Raw genomic sequence first — 18,560 nt, forward strand, 5'->3', positions numbered from 1 at the left:
AAACCAAAAAGCGGACTTCCTCAGCAGGAGGCAGATAGATCCAGGAGAATGGTCTCTCTCCCTGGAGGCATTCAGAATCCTGACCAACCGGTGGGGGTCCCCACAATTGGACCTATTTGCAACCAGGGAGAACGCCAAAGTAGGCAATTTCTTCTCCCTCCAGCCAGGAGATCGTCCTACAGCAATAGACGCCCTAGGCCAGGACTGGGGAAAGGGTCTAGTGTACGCGTTTCCTCCGATACCGCTGATCCCCAGGGTCTTACAACATTTCAGAACCCAGGTATGCACGCTAATCCTGGTAACTCCTTCTGGCCCAAGAGAAGTTGGTTCGGTCTTCTTACAACATTGAGTGTCCAGGACCCAGTCACCCTTCCGACCTGGACAGATCTGCTATCACAGGGGCCACTGAACCACCCGGGCTTAGACAGACTCCACTTAACAGCATGGCTCTTGAGGAATCCTCACTAAGGGGGAAGGGATTCTCACAAAGAGTGGTAGAAACGTTAATGTCCAGCAGAAAAAAGACGACCCACCTTATCTACCAGAAGTTTTGGAGAAGGTTCTCCTCATGGAGACAGGGAAGGGATTCCGGGGATTCTATCCCGAGCATCCCTTTGATCTTAGAATTCTTGCAGGAGGGCCTACAGATGGGCCTCTCTCCAAATACCCTGAAGGTCCAGGTCGCAGCCCTTAGCGCCATATGCGACACAAAGTTCGCGGACAATAGATGGGTCAACAGGTTCCTGACAGCAGCAGCTAGAGTACGACCTAGACCCATAAAACTTGTTCCAGACTGGAACTTTAATTGGGTTCTAAGGGCCATGTCAGCGGAACCATTCGAGCCGATCGAAGCACTACCGATAAAAATGCTTACGATCAAGACCGTTTTTCTAGTAGCCATCACGTCTGCGAGAAGGGTTAGCGAGCTTCAGGCTTTGTCCATTCGCCACCCATTTCTAAAAATCTCGGACTCCAAATTAGTATTTAAAATGGACCCTGCCTTCATGCCAAAGGTGGTATCACATTTTCATAGGTCCCAGGACGTAATAATTCCCTCATTTTTTAGCAAACCTAAAAACGAGGAAGAAAAAATCCTAAGCTGCCTGGACGTCAGGAGAGCAGTCCTAGGCTACATAGATGCGACAAGCCACTGGAGATGGGACGGCAACCTGTTCGTCCAGTTCAGTGGCCCAAATAAAGGGAACAAAGCGGCAAAAAACTCCATAGCCTGGCCATCATAGAGTCCTATAAGGCCCTCGGGAAGGAAATCCCCTTAGCTCTTAAAGCCCATTCTACAAGGGCAGTAGCATCCTCATGGGCCGAACATAGCTCAGCCTCGGTCGAGCAGATATGCAAGGCCGCAGTCTGGAAAAAACCCCACACGTTCATTAAACATTATAGGGTAAAAGTGCAGCAGGACGAGGACATGGCCTTCGGCCGCAAAGTCCTCTCGGCAGCAATCCCACCCTAATAAACTTTAGTTGGTACGTCTCAATTGGTGCTGTCGTGGAGACGACTGGGGGAAAAAATGGATTAAACCTACCTGATAATCAGGTTTCCAGGAGTCTCCACGACAGCACCCGTACCTTCCCCCCCTAAATTGATAGAAAAGAAACTATAGAATATAATATAAAAAATAAATAAATAATATAATTTTATAATCAACAAAAAACCCCGGTTAAGGGAAGAAATTTAAGTTGAGCTCCTACCCCGGCAATTCGTTAGAATCCACTGAGGAAAGTGGGGAAGGGGGGGGGGGGAGCTTTTAACCTCTCAGTGTGTTCCTGTCCTATAAGGAGGAGGCAATCTCAATTGGTGCTGTCGTGGAGACTCCTGGAAACCTGATTATCAGGTAGGTATAATCCATTTTTTCATGAGTCCATCATGACAGCATATGCTTTCCCACCCTTGATTGATGTATATAATGTCTGTACATACGATTAATGTCTTTCAGTGCTAATAATAAAACTGTTGGACCTCGTATCCGTTGTGATAATTTGGAAGTCACTGGAGTCAAGCGATGGGAGGTGGCTTTTAAAGAACTCCTTCTTCCTGTCCCAAGGATCACAGGCGGAGCAACCTCCATGTGTGCTGTCATGATGGACTCATGAAAAAGGAATTAACGGTAAGAATAATTCTTGTCTTTCTCCATTTTATGTTTAGAACGGTTTTGTATTTTTCGTGTATGTGTTTTATTTTGCCTTTTTTTGTTTTTGTTAGCACTGCATTTTTGTATTTAAGCTTAAAACTTTAATAAGGTCAGTCTTTTTTACTGGGCACCTTTTTAAGCCTTGTGAGTTTATTTGGAATGTCTGTCTCATTTACCAGAAGTGTTGGTGTGTGATCTATGCACAATTTGCAACCTAAGTGGAGGGTGAGCTCAATTTTGAGTGAATGAGATAGATTAACCCCTTGCAGTCAAATTCATGTTATGTGCTGGGGAAGTGCATATGTGACACATGCGAATACACACATATATGAATAAAACATTCAGACAGGAACGTTTAGAGTGACACTTCTTGTGACTTTTTTTCCTTTCAGTTATTCATTACGCACATGATAACCTTACTAAGCATAACTAGATTTTTTTAGACCCCAGTACAAATTTTGGTTCTGTCCCTGCTTTCCAAGTTGCAGCAATGTTGGAGAGTTAAGTTTGTGTCACAGGTTAACAATATGTACTTTTTATTGTAGCAAAAACAAAACTCAATGCAAATACACCATGACTGTAGTACTACAGCACAAAAAAGATGTGTTGCAACAACATTCGTACAAATTTAAAGTCTGAATTAAAATTGAATAACTGTTATATTTACCAACCACATTAGAATGTAAGGTTCGTAGTGCAGATTTTGATCAAACCATGTGGGCCCGTCCACCATGTCCATGCTACCTTTATTAGATGGAACCCCACCCTAATAGACTCCCCTCTCTTAAGGCCTACAGAAAAGCCTCCCATTATATTCAGGATAAGTGGTATTTTGCTATGTACTCTTATTAAAAGGTTTGGGACAGATGGAAAAATGGGGTGCATGACATATGGAGGCAGCCACTCCTCCACAATGCAGATGCAACAAAAGACAAAATTCAGTCAGCAGTTTCTACAAACTGAAAAGAACTTTGCATTTTACGTATTTTTTCTTTATAAGTATTTGCCCTGCTTTAGCTTCATTCCAATTAATGTGGAATTGCTAATACTTAATTTCCCCCATGGTGGCACTATAGGAGAGTAGAACTCTTGCTTTCTAAATCCCACAGAGGTCAGAGCTGATTTTAGGACTCACAATAATGCATTGTGTATAGAGATGAGCGAACGTAGTCGTTAAGGCCAATTTCGCAATCGAGCATTGCTATTTTCGAGTACCTGGCTACTCGGGTGAAAAGATTCGTGGGGCGCCGGGGGGGGGGGGGGGGGGGCGGCGTGGTGGAGCGGGGGAGTAGCAGTGGGGAACAGGGGGTAGCTCTCTCTCTCCCCCACTCCCCTCTGCAACCCCCAGCTCACCCCCGGCGCCCCCCGAATCTTTTCACCCGAGTAGTCAGGTACTCGAAAATAGCGATGCTCGATTGCGAAATAGCCCTTAACGAGTACATAAGTTCATCTCTAGTGGTGCATTTGTTTTATCATAAGGTGATACTTCAAGCAAAAAGTGAGTGTCCAACAGAGAAACCCCCTTAAGCTTACTATACACTCTAGATATCTGTCCGTACCTACCACCAATTTCTACAAGATTAACTGACAATCCAACATGTACTGTATGGGTACAGTCTGTTGAATAAAAAGTAGAGGAAAAGCAATTAGAAATTTTAGTATGTTCAATCCTAGAAGTATCATATACAGGACTGGCTGCAGCTTTACGTGGGCTCTTGGGTAACAGAGTCACAATGGGCCCTTTAGTTATTTTTAGACACAATTGTGCCCCTGTAATGGAGATCAGAGTGGACAGATGTTGGTGTAGGGCCAGAACTTGGCACTTGAGGACTAGGGGATTTTCTGGAGGTGAACCAGGGCACTTTACTGGCCTTTGGGCATGTGGTCAACATGGCTAGCGTAGTGTGCAGAGTCACCAGGAACCTATGGGCATAGAGATGATCACAGAGCTTTCCAAGGTCTCAGCGCTGCTGTTTTGCGGCCAGGGCTGGCACCCACTCCATAGTAGTGATGCTTTTCGTTAGGCAGCTTTATTAAACAAGAATTCTGGATTCTTTACTCTTGAGCATTATAGCTGAAACAAGATGAGGTGCTGTAACAACTCGAGCATCCATCTAGTCAACCCGGAGCAATGGACTATTTTCAAAGCCAAGCTCGTCTCAACTCAAGCTTAGCCATTCTCTCTTGAGTTTGTTCAGTGGACAGAGTCCCTTGGAATTTTTCTACATCAGAACTCAATCAAACATTTTTCTTTACCACCAAGGGCATTGCCTGGCAATGCTGCTTCCCACCCTTACAGTACACAGCACCTAATGACCAATTCTGCCTCCTGTCCCAAGGGTACATAAAACCAGTTAAATGATACAAACAGAATAGACAAGGAACCATACATAAAATGTGGAACAATCCATCCCCCCCCCCCTGAGTCATTTACAGCCCTGCTATGCCCCCTGAGTCATTTATAGTCTTGCTGTACCCCTTAGTCATTTAGAGGTCTCTCTGTGTCCTGGGTCATTTAGAAGTTCCGCTGTGCCCTCTAGGTCATTTAGAGGCCCTGCTGTGCCCACTAATTCAATTATAGGTCCCATTGGGCTCGTTGAGTCATTTATGAACCACATTTTTTCCCTAGCATTAAAATAATAAGCTCATTGACCTCCATTACACTCCCATGGCATTCTCTATTCTGCCTTGGCCTCTTCTTGGCAGGATTGTACAGCATGACATGGGTGATGCAATGATGATATCAAACCACCTGCATGACAGAGATGGCGCTGCAGAGAGGAGCAGAACCTTCTTGGCTTCCTGCAATGCAACTATCATAGTCAATTAACTTTAAAGAGTGAAGACTGGATTGATCCCTCTCTGAGTGTACCGCCAGGCTCAGTGGGCCCTGACATCTGCTCGATTTACTAAGTGCTGACACCAGCCCAGATCATACATGCTGGACATGCAGCATCAATTCCTACATGGACGCACTACTTTTATTTTTACGATTTTATGCTAAACTGTTTGTAAAAAAAAAATCATGAGAAAAACAAAAAATTAGTGTTCATTTTCATAAGATCGCTTTGAAGGTCGCTGACATTATCAGTATTTTCTATCATATAACACTCTTGGAACTATTTTCGCATAACTAAGATGTAATTCCGGGCATATCAATGAGATGTGTATGAAATTAGATAAATTACTAATCAGAAATCACTGAAGAAAGATGCTGATCTAATTTTTAAGTTCTGGTGAGAGCGGCGAGTACGATGCGGATCTGCAGTTAATTAACCTTTTTTGTAGTCATGAGCCTGCTATGTTGTGGTCTCATTACTGAAGATTTCATGTTCCATAGTTAATAATGCGATTGTCCAAAAGTTTTATTTATTACACTGTAATTACAAAAGAAAAAAAAGAACTTAAAAAGTTTTTTGGGGGGAAGTTGGGGTAAATTTCATCATTGTTCTTTGCGATGGATTAAGAAAAGCTTCTGCTGATAAAGAGGGGGTGCAATGATCACACCTGCATTAGTGAAAGAAGAAGGTGATGTAGCCAGGAACAGACTTGTGTAGCATTGATATAGTTGACATCTCTGTTGGAGAAACGCAGTCCTTACAGGGTGGTAAGGTCTAAGTTACATGTAACAGAGTTAAAGGGGTTGTCCCGCGGCGAAATCCAAATTGTTTCTTTTAACTTACCCCCGCATTCTGCCCCGTTAAAATCAATTCTGTTAATTATTTAAAAAAAAACAAAAACACTTACCTGCATCCCCGTTCGCGCAGCGTCTTCTTTTCTTCTTTTAAAGATGGCCACCGGTCCTTTCCCAATGATGCACCACGGTTTTCTCCCATGGTGCACCATGGATTGTCTTCTCCTTCCTTGCGTTCCACTGCCGATACAGCCACCTAATTGGCTGATCGGCACCACGTGACGGGGCGGAGCTACGATGACGACGCGCAGACCAGCTCTCCGGCGCGAGCACACAGCAGAAGACCGGACTGCGCAAGCGCGTCTAAAGAAGCAAGAAGACACCGAAATTAGACGGATCCATGGAGACGGGGACGCCAGCAACGGAGCAGGTAAGTGAATAACTTCTGTATGGCTCATAATTAATGCACGATGTATATTACAAAGTGCATTAATATGGCCATACAGAAGTGTATAGACCCACTTGCTGCCGCGGGACAACCCCTTTAATTACAGCCAACGGCCACTGAAGTGAGCAGGTGGATTGCTGCAGCCTGAATCGAGTTAGTCAACGTACCAAAAACTTTTAAGGTTGATATATTGGTTATGCCGTATGATGGTTCTAATATAATGTTCTAAAGCAAACGGCAAACACCATTTTATGTCAAGCAACGTTTCAGTATCACTTACCCTCCAATGAAGTTAAAACCCCATTTCACGTTCTTATAAGAACTGTTTGGCAAAAAACCTGTGTGCTGCCTCTGCCTCCATGCTGTCACCACCGTGCCATAGTGCTATCCACTTGCAACAAACACACAGAAGTTTTTGATGGAATAGACAGGGGCGTAACTATAGAGGATGCAGGGGATGCGGTTGCATCCGGCCCTGGAGCCTTGGGGGGCCCATAAGGCCTCTCTCTCCGTATAGGAAGCCCAGTACTATGAATAAAGCATTATAGTTGGGGGCCGCGTTCCAGGTTTTGCATTGGGGCCCAGGAGCTTTTGGAAATAGACCAACATTCTTATGTGCATGGTAGCTTCCCAGAGCTATAACTTGAGGTACACGTGTATTTGCTGTGTATCACGTATTATGCACATAAGAAATAAGTGCGTAATACGCAGACAACATACCCCGATGTGACTAAGGGGCCATTCACACCAAATGATGTATCGTTTGAATGAGAGAACGATGTCCGAGTTCGGAGGGGCAGCCTGTTTATACAAGCAGATATGTTGTTAGTTTGTTGAAATGAGAAATCGTTCAGTCGTTCAAATTCAATACATAAGTGACTGAGAACGCCTTCATGACCGCTATTTAAACTGAATGAATAGTGAATGAGTCAATGATTATTTTTAATCCTGCATAAAATGAATGATGAGCGAAAAGCGAACACTTTATCGATCGTCGGTTGTGTTTACACAAATTACAAAAATTATTGCTCATTTTCGCTCGTTTAAACAAATTTTTTTTTGTAACGATAATTGTTCTGTGTAAAAGGGCCTTGAGTTCTGAGTTCCCACTGGAGATACCCTGATTATTCCTCTCAGCGATGACTGCCTGATTTTGCGTGATTTTTGTGCGTTGCGAGATGCACAAAACTCACAATATGAACTTTTTTTGAATGCACTTATTCACATGAGCAATCCCCCCCCCCTCACTCCAATGCTGGGAGGATAAAAGTCACAGCATGTTCTATCCTTTGGCGTTCCCTCTGAACACCTTGCCCATTGTTTTCAATGGGACCATAAAATAGAGGCCGTGCGATGTGCATGCAAGTCCAATATGATGTTCAGACAGACACACCGGAGTGCAGTTCACAAAATTAGATACATTGGAAGATAAATAGAATTGTGGTGAGATTAGATGAACGGGCTTGTCCCCTGAGGCCCTAAAAGTGGTTTCACCCTTGACCCCGAGGCTACTTGTGTGTAGTGGACCTCTTTTTCTGCTTGTGTAGAGCTTATTGACTACTAGACGCCTCAACTGGGCAAAATCCCCTTGATTGCATCGTAAACAGAGTTTGAGAGGGGGGCATTATTGGAATCCATTATTAGATGGTCGTATCAATGCATTGCCAGCCACCTGGGCCTTTCTGAATAGACCGTTTGGAGGTGTTGGTACCAGTGGATGTGTGAGGGTACATACTCAAGATACCTTCAACAGACCACCAGAAGAGAGGATCTCAGGTCGTCCAACAAGCAGCTGCAACTATTTCGTTGTCCGCCATCTAGGAGACAGGTGGTCCCTGTGTCTGCAGAACCATTTCCAGGCACTTGGTTGGAGGACATTTGGTCTCACGACAACCATTATGTGTACTGCCTTTGAAACCCACCCACTGTTGCCTCTGTTTGCATCGGTGTCGCGAACGACAAAACTGGATTGTTAGTGGAATGGGGTTGTTTTCTGTGATGAATCCAGCTTTAATTTGGGCACTGGCAATGGCTGTGTTTGTGGCCGGTGACCTAGGGGTGAGCGCCTCAATCCTGCCTTTCCTGTGGAATGACACACTACCCCTACTGCTGGTGTGATGGAGGGCCAGTACATATTACAGTCATATACCCCCAGTAGTGGTACGAGGGACAATGACAGCTCAGTGATTTGTTCAGGACATCCTGAAGCAACATATGGTGCCTCTCATGGAGGCTTCCAAGAGGCATTTTACAGCAAATAGCAAGGCTGTCACAAGAATGCCTCACCAGATTCATCTCCAATAGAACATGTATGGGACCATCTGGGAAGCCAATGAGTTTGCAAGATCTAGAGGCTCAGTTACAGCAAATGTGGACCCATAAGCTGTGGGATACCATACGGAACCTGTATGCCTCCATGCACCCATATTACGTCTTGCATCCAAACTAGAGGCAGTACAACAAGGTATTAGAGCCTCTATGCTTGCCTGAATCACATCTTATATCCAAGCTAGAGGCAGTACAAGAGGGTATTAGAACCTCCATGCCCGCCTGTATCACATCTTGTATCCAAGCTAGAGGTGGTACAACAGGGTACTAGAGCCTCCATGCCCATCCGTATCACATCTTGTATCCAAGCTAGAGGTGGTACAACAGGGTACTAGAGCCTCCATGCCCACCCGTGAAGCGCCCAAACAGATTGAGGAATCAGCATGGGGTTCAGGAGCCAGCTGAGAAGCGATGGATCCGCCTGAGTTATGGGATGGCTCTACCCATTTTTCTTTTCTTCTGCATGTATCACCTACACTATGGACCCTATTGCTCACAAGATCAGCAAGACTAAAATTCTGGGTGGCCCCACCTGAATTACAGGTTGCCTTCTTCATCTGAGAGTGCATTCATATGACCAATTTTTATGTGTGATATCTGACCTATAGAAATAAGATCAGTTATCGCACATGTAGAGGACCATTTTATTTAAATTATTTCATTAACATGAGTGATTTTTTTTTCCTCGAACCGATGATGTTTTTTTTTTCTTTTTTCATCTTGAATTATGTCGTATTTTTGAGCGATTTTGCTATATTTGTGTGATTGCGATGCAACTTTTAAATTTTTACTGTTGAAACAACGTGCGATTTTCACACGTGTGATAACCGCTCAGAAAATTTGCATGTTGCAGAGATACACTGCTGTTTTCTTGCAAAACCAATCGCATTCACAATAGAAATTGCCAGATTGCAAGTGCAATATCTCCATTTCTCGGACGGATATTGCACTTGTCTATGTGAGTGCTGCAGCGGGCATAGCAGATTTTTTTTGTACATTGGCACATTGTGTTGTGATATCAGATGGTGATCGAAAAATAGTCACTTTACGCACTGAGCCCTACTACATCCATTTTTCTACAAGGGAGATCACAGCTGAACATGGCTGCCAATAAGGTCCCACAGGTCTCCATTAGCCGTTATTGGAGGACGTCTTGTCAGAGATTTGCAGTACTGATCCAGCTCCAGCGACTGAAACGCTCCTGGAAAACTGTGCGAATCAATGGTCTCTGACAATTACCTGGAACACAATGTGCCCCAACTGCTGCGATGTAACAATTTATGGCCATTTTTCTTTTATTCTTTCCTCCGGGTCCTGGAAATATGTTTGATATGTAAAGTTCTTATTTCCAGCAGCAATAAACCACTGCAGAAACATATTACGCCCTTTGTTCACAGGAATGCGCTCAGCAATTTTCTGCTGTGGAAAACCGTTCATAGAAAAAATAAAATACTCGAGCGACGCCATTCTGGAATGAGAACAGAATGTAATACTGTCTCCCGTAATGCAATAATATCTACATTGTTTACCTCCCTCATTCCACTCACATTCCACGAAGGAATTTAATATCTTCCTGCATTATTAACCTGATATCGAATGAAGGTGCACTTGCCAACTTTTGGGAACAGGCGTCAGGGAGATTCATGAAGATGGTGATCAAAGCGACACACTGTGCACACCACGCAAACTTGTGGTCTTATTGTAGCGAGCGGGAGTTGGGGATCAGATTGGTTTCACAGCTGCTATGTATTCTGACTCCCATCCACTATGCTATAAGTAAAAGTATGAAATGGTGGTTGTAGTTCATGATGCCAGTCTGCAGCAGGCAGGAGTGAGGGGCAACTTGATAGCTGCTCTCCCACCCAGTCGTGCTCCAAACAAAGTTTATGAACTATGCTGGTTGTGGTCCCTGCTCCTGGAGGGTGATGTAGTATGCTACGTAATGCAGATATTTCCTAATGAGACAGGGCTCCAGGTGTCAGGGTATGGGTGAAAGGCAAAAACATACTTTTATTGTAGTTCCACACAAACAAGGCAACGTCCAATGCCTAAGACATCCGAATCCAGATTGTGGGCACTGGAGAGGTACTGTTGTATCTTGACGCCACCAGAAGTGGTGGGTTTAGCCAAGTGTTTGGCTATTTGACAGCCAGGTGATGCCCCCTGTACCTGATTGGCTGTGTTTGTTCCTGGGCTCCAGAGAATGCTGTCTGCCAGCTGCGGCGAGTGATTCCGGGGCAGTGCCTTCTGTTTGCCTCTTCCTCTCTCAATTTTGTGGCTCCCGGGTCACCAACTAGAGCAGCGGCGGGGGTTCACAATGCAGGGGAGACTAGATACCGCGGATCGGCATCTGCAGCACTGGGGCTTCACAGTGCAGGGGACAGTAGACACCAGAGGCAAGGTCCTTGTGGCGGCGTGTGCCTTCCCAGGTTGCCATGTGCAGCGCCGGCGTTGGGCAAGGTGGCATGGGTTTAGACTGCAGGGGAGAGTACCGGCAAGGTTGTATTGGCAGCGGCTGTGGTGGTGGGTGGCCTGGGGGTGCAGACGGCGGCGGCTACGTTCCTAGGAACGTGGACGGAGTTTGTGTGGGATGGATGGTTAGGGGTAGTTTAACAGTTAGCCTACATTATTAGCTGTAAATGCTTCTCACATTAACATGGAAGCATTTACAGATAATGTACGCCTAACTGTTAAACTACCCCTGACCCTCCTTCCCAGCAGAAACTCCATCCACGCTCAGACAATCAGTAGCTTTTTAGCCATTCAGGCACAGGGGGCATCACCTGGCTGTCAAACAGCCTAACAGTTGACTACACCCACCACTTCCAATGACGTTAAGGTACAACAGTACCGACTGGAGATACCGCTCTGTGTATAATGTGTCGTATCTGGCACTGGAGATATCGACCTCAGTATAGAGGGTACTGTTTATAGATGTATGACTGTATTTTCATTGCATATTACGTACCCAATGTCATCAACGAAAGTACATTACTTTTAATTGCTCTACTCACACTTGCATATATTTTATGCATCTGTTATGCACGTATAAAGGAATGCAGTATGTTCTATTTTTCTGCATATTACACACTTAAGAGCCATATTGTTCTCTATGGGTGCATTCTGAAGGCAATGCATACGCAGTTTTTTATGCATGTTGGAGACATGGGAAGGAAGTTAAAAAAGAAACCAGGAAGTTGTAGGCAGACAGTGTAGGAGCCTCTAGGGACCACCATACCCATCTAAGCGGTTGTCTGTGGATATTGGGGGCAATACATAGGCTACAATAGCAATACAAAGGCTACTTATGTTATGAGCAGACTCACTGCTCTGATGCATCGGACTTGGCTGCGCAAAAGTGCAAAAAAACAGATGAGCTAAGACAGCATCATCCTCTAGTGAAGACATGGTTCTCAGAGCATCTCTAATAACTCTCACCAACACGGGAAAGCATGAGAAAATGTTGCCTATGCAATCGTGAGCACTAAAAGGGTGTTCCCATGGAGTTGGAAAAGAATGTGGCACATTCCTATTTTACTCAGGAGTGTTGTAAAATAGGAATGTTGCTGAAACTGCGGCGCAAATTGCCATAAACAGTGCCTGTGTGAGGGGGGGGGGGGGGGCTTTATAGTTTGACTGGGGTCACAATATGAAGTCCAGAGTCAACTAAATGGTCTGTGTCTTGGAATCTGAATAATGAGCTCTGGGTGCTGAGGTCTAGGTGCTGGGTAGTGGGTTCTGGATGCTGGGGTCTGGGTAATAGGCTCTGGGTGATGGAGTATGGGTGCTAAAGTCTGAGTAATGTGGTCTGGGTGCTGGAGTCAAGGTGCTGAGATCTGGTTAATGGGTGGTTTTGGGTGCTGCAATAAGTTTTGAATGTTGACATATTGGATTTGGATGCTTGGGTTTTGATGCTGGGTTCTGCAGTGTGGTTTATGAGGTCTTGATGCTGGGGTTTGAGTACTGAGGATGGAGTACTTGGGTATGAGTAATGGGGTTTGGGTATTGGAGTCTGGGTAATGGGATCTGAATAATGGGGTCTGGGTGCTAGAGTGTGGGTGCTGAGGTCTTGGCGCTGAGTTCTGCAGGCTATTCACTGGTGTATGGGTAATTGATTTTAGGTGCTGGAGTATGATTGCCGAGTACTTTGTGCTATGGTTTGGATGCTGACATCTGAATGTTGGGGTTTTAGCGCTCAGTTATGTCACACATGTGCTAGGGTCTGGGTTTGGGTGCTGGGGTTTAGAGTCTGGGTAATTGGTTTTAGGTGCTGGAGTATGGTTGCTGGGTAGAGAAAGAAGGAGCACCAAAATGCTCGGGTGCTCGTTACTCGAGCCGAGTTTTTTGTAATGCTCGAGAGCTCGTTTCGAGTAACGAACCCCATTGAAGTCATTGGGAGACTCGAGCATTTTTCAAGGTGACCCATGCTCTGCATTGTGTTCAATGGAGCCGCGGCTGCCGACACCCCTGAATTGTTTTTCAGGGAAGGGCTTTACATATGAATGGGTGAGTGCTGCCTCTGATTGGCTGAGCGCAGGGACCAATTAGAGGCAGCTCTTAGCTGTCATTCAATAGCTGAGAGCTGCCTCTGATTGGTCACAGTGCTCAGCCAATCAGAGGCAGCCCATTCAGCAGGTGGGGATTTTAAATCCCCGCTTGCTGAATACTACTGAGAGCAGCACAGGTAGAAGACCCGGCTGGATGCGGCTGACCCCAGCAGCTGAAGAAAGGTGAGTATTCCTTTTTGTTTTTTTTATTTTATTCACCATTTCTTCTTGTTTTTCAGAGAAGGGCTTATATTTGAAGCCCTTCCCTGAGAAACAATTTCAGGATGCCGGCAACTGGATTCCGTACCGCAGTTGTCATCTGTGACAGCTGTGGTAGGGAATTCTTTATTCCCCACAGGGGTAAAGAATTCCTTTGCTGCATCTGTCATGGATGTGGCAGGTGCAGCAGGGAATTCTTTTTCCTCGCGGGGATGTAGGAAACGCAGATGTGTTCTTCATCCCCACGGGGACATGGCAAGTAAGATTTTTTATTTTTTTATTACACTAAAATTATTGTTTTCAGGGAAGGGCTTATGTTTAAAGCCCTTCTCTGAAAAACAATTCAGGGGTGGCAGCAGCAGGATCCTCTACAACAGCTGTCATGTGTGACAGCTGCCATAGGGAATTGAAGAATTCCTCTGCTGCATCTGTCACAGATGTAGCAGCAGGAAATTCTTTTTTACTAATGGGGATAAAGGAAACATCCTCCGCATGCGGCAGATGTGTTCTACATCCACCCCGGGGGACACGGCAGCGGCAGAGAGGTAAGTTTATTTATTTACACTAAAATGACTGTTTTTCAGGGAAGGGCTTATGTTTAAAGCCCTTCCCTGAAAAACAATTTAGGGGCGCCAGCAGACCATTGTTTTCAATGGAGGAGCCGCCGGCAGCAGCTGCGGCTCCATTGAAAACGTGGGAGGAGAGGGTGATTTTTTTTTGAGCACCCGATCACTGCGTGGTGCTCGGCTCGAGTAACGAGTATATAGAGCAGGCCAATGCTCCCACGAGCATTAAGCTCGGACGAGCATGCTCGCTCATCTCTATTTCTGGGGTCTAGCATTTCATGCCATGCATAAAGTCCTAATGATTAACGTCTTTTGTTACAGTCTATATGCACTACTCAAGGTGGCACTTCAGAGATGCGACCTTCAGGATATATAAAGTAGTAGGGAAAAGATCTGAAAGTGTTTTATTTCTCAAAACTAGACAAGTATGCTAAATGACCATAACTTGTAAACCAAGCCCAAGTATGCCATGACCCGACTTAGTGATAAGGTGCCTGAGGCCGTTACTGACAAGTCTCTCCTGGCGCAGCACATCCTCAAGACTGAATGATCAAATAGTCCTACTGGAAATATACATTGAAAGCAAAAGAACCTCAGTGGATTTAGAGGGCCTGCTGCTACTGTATGTTACAAATAATGCAACTAAAATGTATGTGCCCCCTTCTCAAAACCACCGCATTGAAGTTTGAATGAATAGCACTGATTGTCCAGAATCGGTTTCCTTAGTGATTGCATTGTGGCAGCGCAGGTATGAAAGACACAATAGCGGAGGTTGAAGCCTCTACCTTCTGTGTTCACACATAATAGATTGAACTTTGGATTGTTCAGCAGGGCGATTGTTTTTAATGCCACGGGAATGGTTCTATCTTTTGTTCCCTAAAGTTCCACACAGCTTCCAGCAATCCAGATTTACAGGAACCGCTAGCAATTATCAGCACTTCTGAAATTAGGGCTTACTCCGCGAGTCACTTATAAAAGAATCGACATAGAAGGTTAAATAATCGCAATGCACCTAGCATCTTAGCTTGGCGATGTTTATGATAGTGAACATGAATATGCCGCCATATTCTCTGTATTTATGGTTATATATTAACCCCTTAATGATGCAGCCCTTTTATTTTTCATTTTTGCTTTTTCCACCCCACTTTTAACAAAAAATTATAACCTTTTTCATTTATCGATCGACTGGAGACTTGTTTTTTGCGGGACGAGTTGTATTTTTGAAAGGTATTATTTAATGTACCATATAATGTACTTATAAACTTAAAAAAAAATTCTAAGTGGAATGAAATTGAAAAACAACAAAATTCTGCCATTTTTGTGTGTGGGGGGTGGAGGTGGGGTCTTGTTTCGACGGTGTACACACTTTAGCAAAAATGACCTGATAACTTTATTTTATGGGTCAGTACGATTACTATGATTCCAAATGTATACAGTTTTATTTTTTTCTGTGCTACCTTTAAAATATAAAATATCTTTAGAAAAAAATAAAATTATTTTTTGCCACCATCTTCTGGCAGCCATAACTTTTTTTATTTCTGCATTGACAGTTGTGGGGAAGGCTCGTTTTTTGGGGGAACGTCCTTTGGTTTCTAGTGGTACCATTTTGGAGTACATGTGACTTTTTGATAGTTTTTTATTACATTTCTTTTGGAGACTGGGTAATCAGAAATGCGCTCACCATGTGGAACAAATAATTCGTTACTTTGATAGATCAGACTTTTATGGATGCAGCGATACCAAATATGCTTTTTAAATTATTATTTAGAATTATGCTTTTTTAACTATAAATATGGCAAACATTTTGTTTTGTTTCAACTTTTATTAGCTTTTATATTTTTTTAATAATTAATAAAGCTTTTTTAATCTGATTTTTACATCTCTTATTATTCTCCTTGAGGGTCAAAAACTGCCATAGTATTACATTCTATCATGATCTGAGCAATCTATCAAGCCACGCCACAGGCATTTCCCCTATAGAAGGATCCTAATGTAACTACTAAATGGAAAGAGGGGGAAATATCTAAAGAAGAATATAATGCGGTCTGCAGAAACTGTAGGATAAGTGTCAGAAAAGCTAAAGCTAATAATGAATTGATGCTCGCAACAGAGGCCAAAAGCAATAAAAAAAGATTTTGGGGGTATGTCAAAAGCGAAAGAAAACTCAAAGATGCTATTTATTGGATGCTTACAATATGAAAATGGTGAATTGGTTAAGAATGATGTTGAGAAGGCCGACATTTTTAAATTCCTATTTTGAATCTGTTTTCTCTCAGAAAGTAGATGGAACATCAACTGATCTTCCCTGTGCTATTGGGGGAATAAAAGAATGCAGGCTATCTGTAAGCAGAGAGAACACTTAGCTAACTTAAATGAATTCAAGTCTCAAGGTCCAGATGAATTACATCCTAGGATATTAAAGGAAGCAGCGGAGGTAATTGCTGAACCACTCGTCACAATCTTTGAAAATTCCTGGAGAACAGGAGAAGTCCTAGAAGATTGGAAAAGGGTAAATGTTGTCCCTATCTTCAAAAAAGGGAAGAAGGTGGGTCCAGGAAACTACAGGCCTGTGAGCCTGACTTCTATACCGGGAAAGATCTTTGAACAAATTATTAAACAGCATGTATGCAAGTACTTGGATGAAAATGAAGTAATTAACCAGAGCTAGCATGGGTTTGTAACATGCCATGCCAGACGAATCTAATTTTCCTTCTATGATAGTATCACTAACTGGGTTGATCAGGGAAATGTGGTGGATATAGTTTTTCTTGACCTTAGTAAAGCATTTGACAAAGTATCCCATACTATACTTATTGAAAAAATGACCAAATATGGGATTGACAAGGCAACTGTTAGGTGGATTCACAACTGGCTGAGTGATCGTTCTCAAAGAGTGGTCATAAATGGCTGCACATCCAAGTGGAAGAATGTATCAAGTGGGGTACCGCAAGGCTCTGTCCTAGGCCCAGTGGTGTTCAACACTTATATAAATGATCTGGAGAAGGGAATTGATGGGAAACTGATTAAATTTGCCGATGACACAAAGCTAGGAAGATTAGCTAACACTAGGGAAGAGACACAGTGTATTCAAAAAGATCTAGAAAAGCTTGCACAGTGGGCAGTGACTAACAGAATGGTATTTGACAAGGATAAATGCAAAGTCTTACATCTGGGCAAGAAAAAAATGAAGAAAGCACATACAGAATGGGAGGAATTGAGCTAAGCAGCAGCACATGCGAAAAAGACTTGGGTATACTAATAGTCATAGACTGGACATGAGTCAACAATGTGATGCAGCAGCCAAAAAGGCAAACACAATCCTGGGATGTATTAAGAGAAGCATAGAGTCTAGATCATGTGAGGTAATTATCCCCCTCTACTCTTCCTTAGTCAGACCTAATGTGGAATACTGTGTCCAGTTCTGGCCACCCCACTTTAATAAAGACATAGACAAACTGGAGCAAGTTCAGAGAAGAGTTACCAAGATGGTGAGCGGTCTGCAAATCATGTCCTATGAAAAACGGTTAAAGGATCTGGGAATGTTTAGCTTGCAAAAAAGAAGGGAGAGGAGACTTAATAGCTGTCTACAAATATCTGAAGGGTTGTCACAGTGCAGGGGGATCAGCCCTATTCGCATTTGCACAAAGAAAGACTAGAAGCAGTGGGATAAAACTGAAAGGGAGGAGACACAGATTAGATATTAGAAAAAACTTTCTGACGGTGAGTGGAACAGGTTACCATGGGAGGTGGTGAGTTCTCCTTCAATGGAAGTGTTCAAACAAATATCTGTCTGGGATGATTTGGTAAATCCTGCACTGAGCAGGGGGTTGGACCAGGTGACCCTGGAGGTCCCTTCCAACTCTACGATTGTATGATTCTATGATAAATATGCACTCACAATAGTTGGGGCCTGTTGCATGTGAATAGCCCATGCAACTGCAAAGTGACATTCTCTGTAAATAATGTATTCTTAGAGAGAACTGCAGCCTTGTCTTTCCATGTAAATTATGTAGGCAGAGATAGTATTACTTCCTTGTCTCCTCCAGTAAATAACCTAGATACAGAATCTACTTCTTCTCTCTCTCTGTTGTTTTCTGTAAGTAATGTACTGTATGCAAATAAGGAAGATGGAACAATACCTCTGCAGTGCCATCTATTGGCTGGCAGCAATCCTTCAAATCAAAGTGACTTTCTAACAAGTCTTAACAATGATTGGGAATAGGAAACCAAGGCCGAAAACCATTGATATATAGCTGTTTGCCCCTCATCAATGTGCAGCTACCATGCAATAGGTGGCACTGTAGAGGTATTTTGCCATCTTACCTATTTGCATAAATTACCCAGAGGAACTAACATGGCCTTATAAGTCTCGTTGCTCACTTTTTAGGTGTCCCCACACCCCTTTTGGTTGGTCTCCTTGGGGAGAGACTATAACATCCCCCAGCCCACTCACCCCCTAGGTGTCTCCACACACTGTTTGGGTGCTCTCCTTAAGGAGACACGACACCCTTCCTGACTAATGCACTGTAGGCATAGATAGTATTGCCTCCTGATAGAGTCCTGGCAATTACGCATGTTGGGGAGTACCACTGAGACTCCTGTATTCCCATCCTCCTCACTGCAGGAGTCGCATCTCCCCCACAATGACATCACTTTAAATGGAGTGCTG

General features: G+C 43.8%; 1 long non-coding RNA gene across 1 annotated transcript in view; it reads left to right on the plus strand.

The window, feature by feature from the left end:
- Positions 1–1,885: 1,885 nt before the first annotated feature.
- LOC136578858 (uncharacterized) overlaps positions 1,886–18,560 on the plus strand; it is a 48,974-nt gene continuing 32,299 nt past the window's right edge. The window contains exon 1 of the long non-coding RNA XR_010786670.1: positions 1,886–2,125. This is a non-coding gene — a long non-coding RNA (uncharacterized lncRNA). The remainder of the gene's footprint in view (positions 2,126–18,560) is intronic.

This window comes from Eleutherodactylus coqui, chromosome 9, assembly GCF_035609145.1.
Source record: "Eleutherodactylus coqui strain aEleCoq1 chromosome 9, aEleCoq1.hap1, whole genome shotgun sequence".
Classification (NCBI taxonomy): Eukaryota; Metazoa; Chordata; class Amphibia; order Anura; family Eleutherodactylidae; genus Eleutherodactylus; species Eleutherodactylus coqui.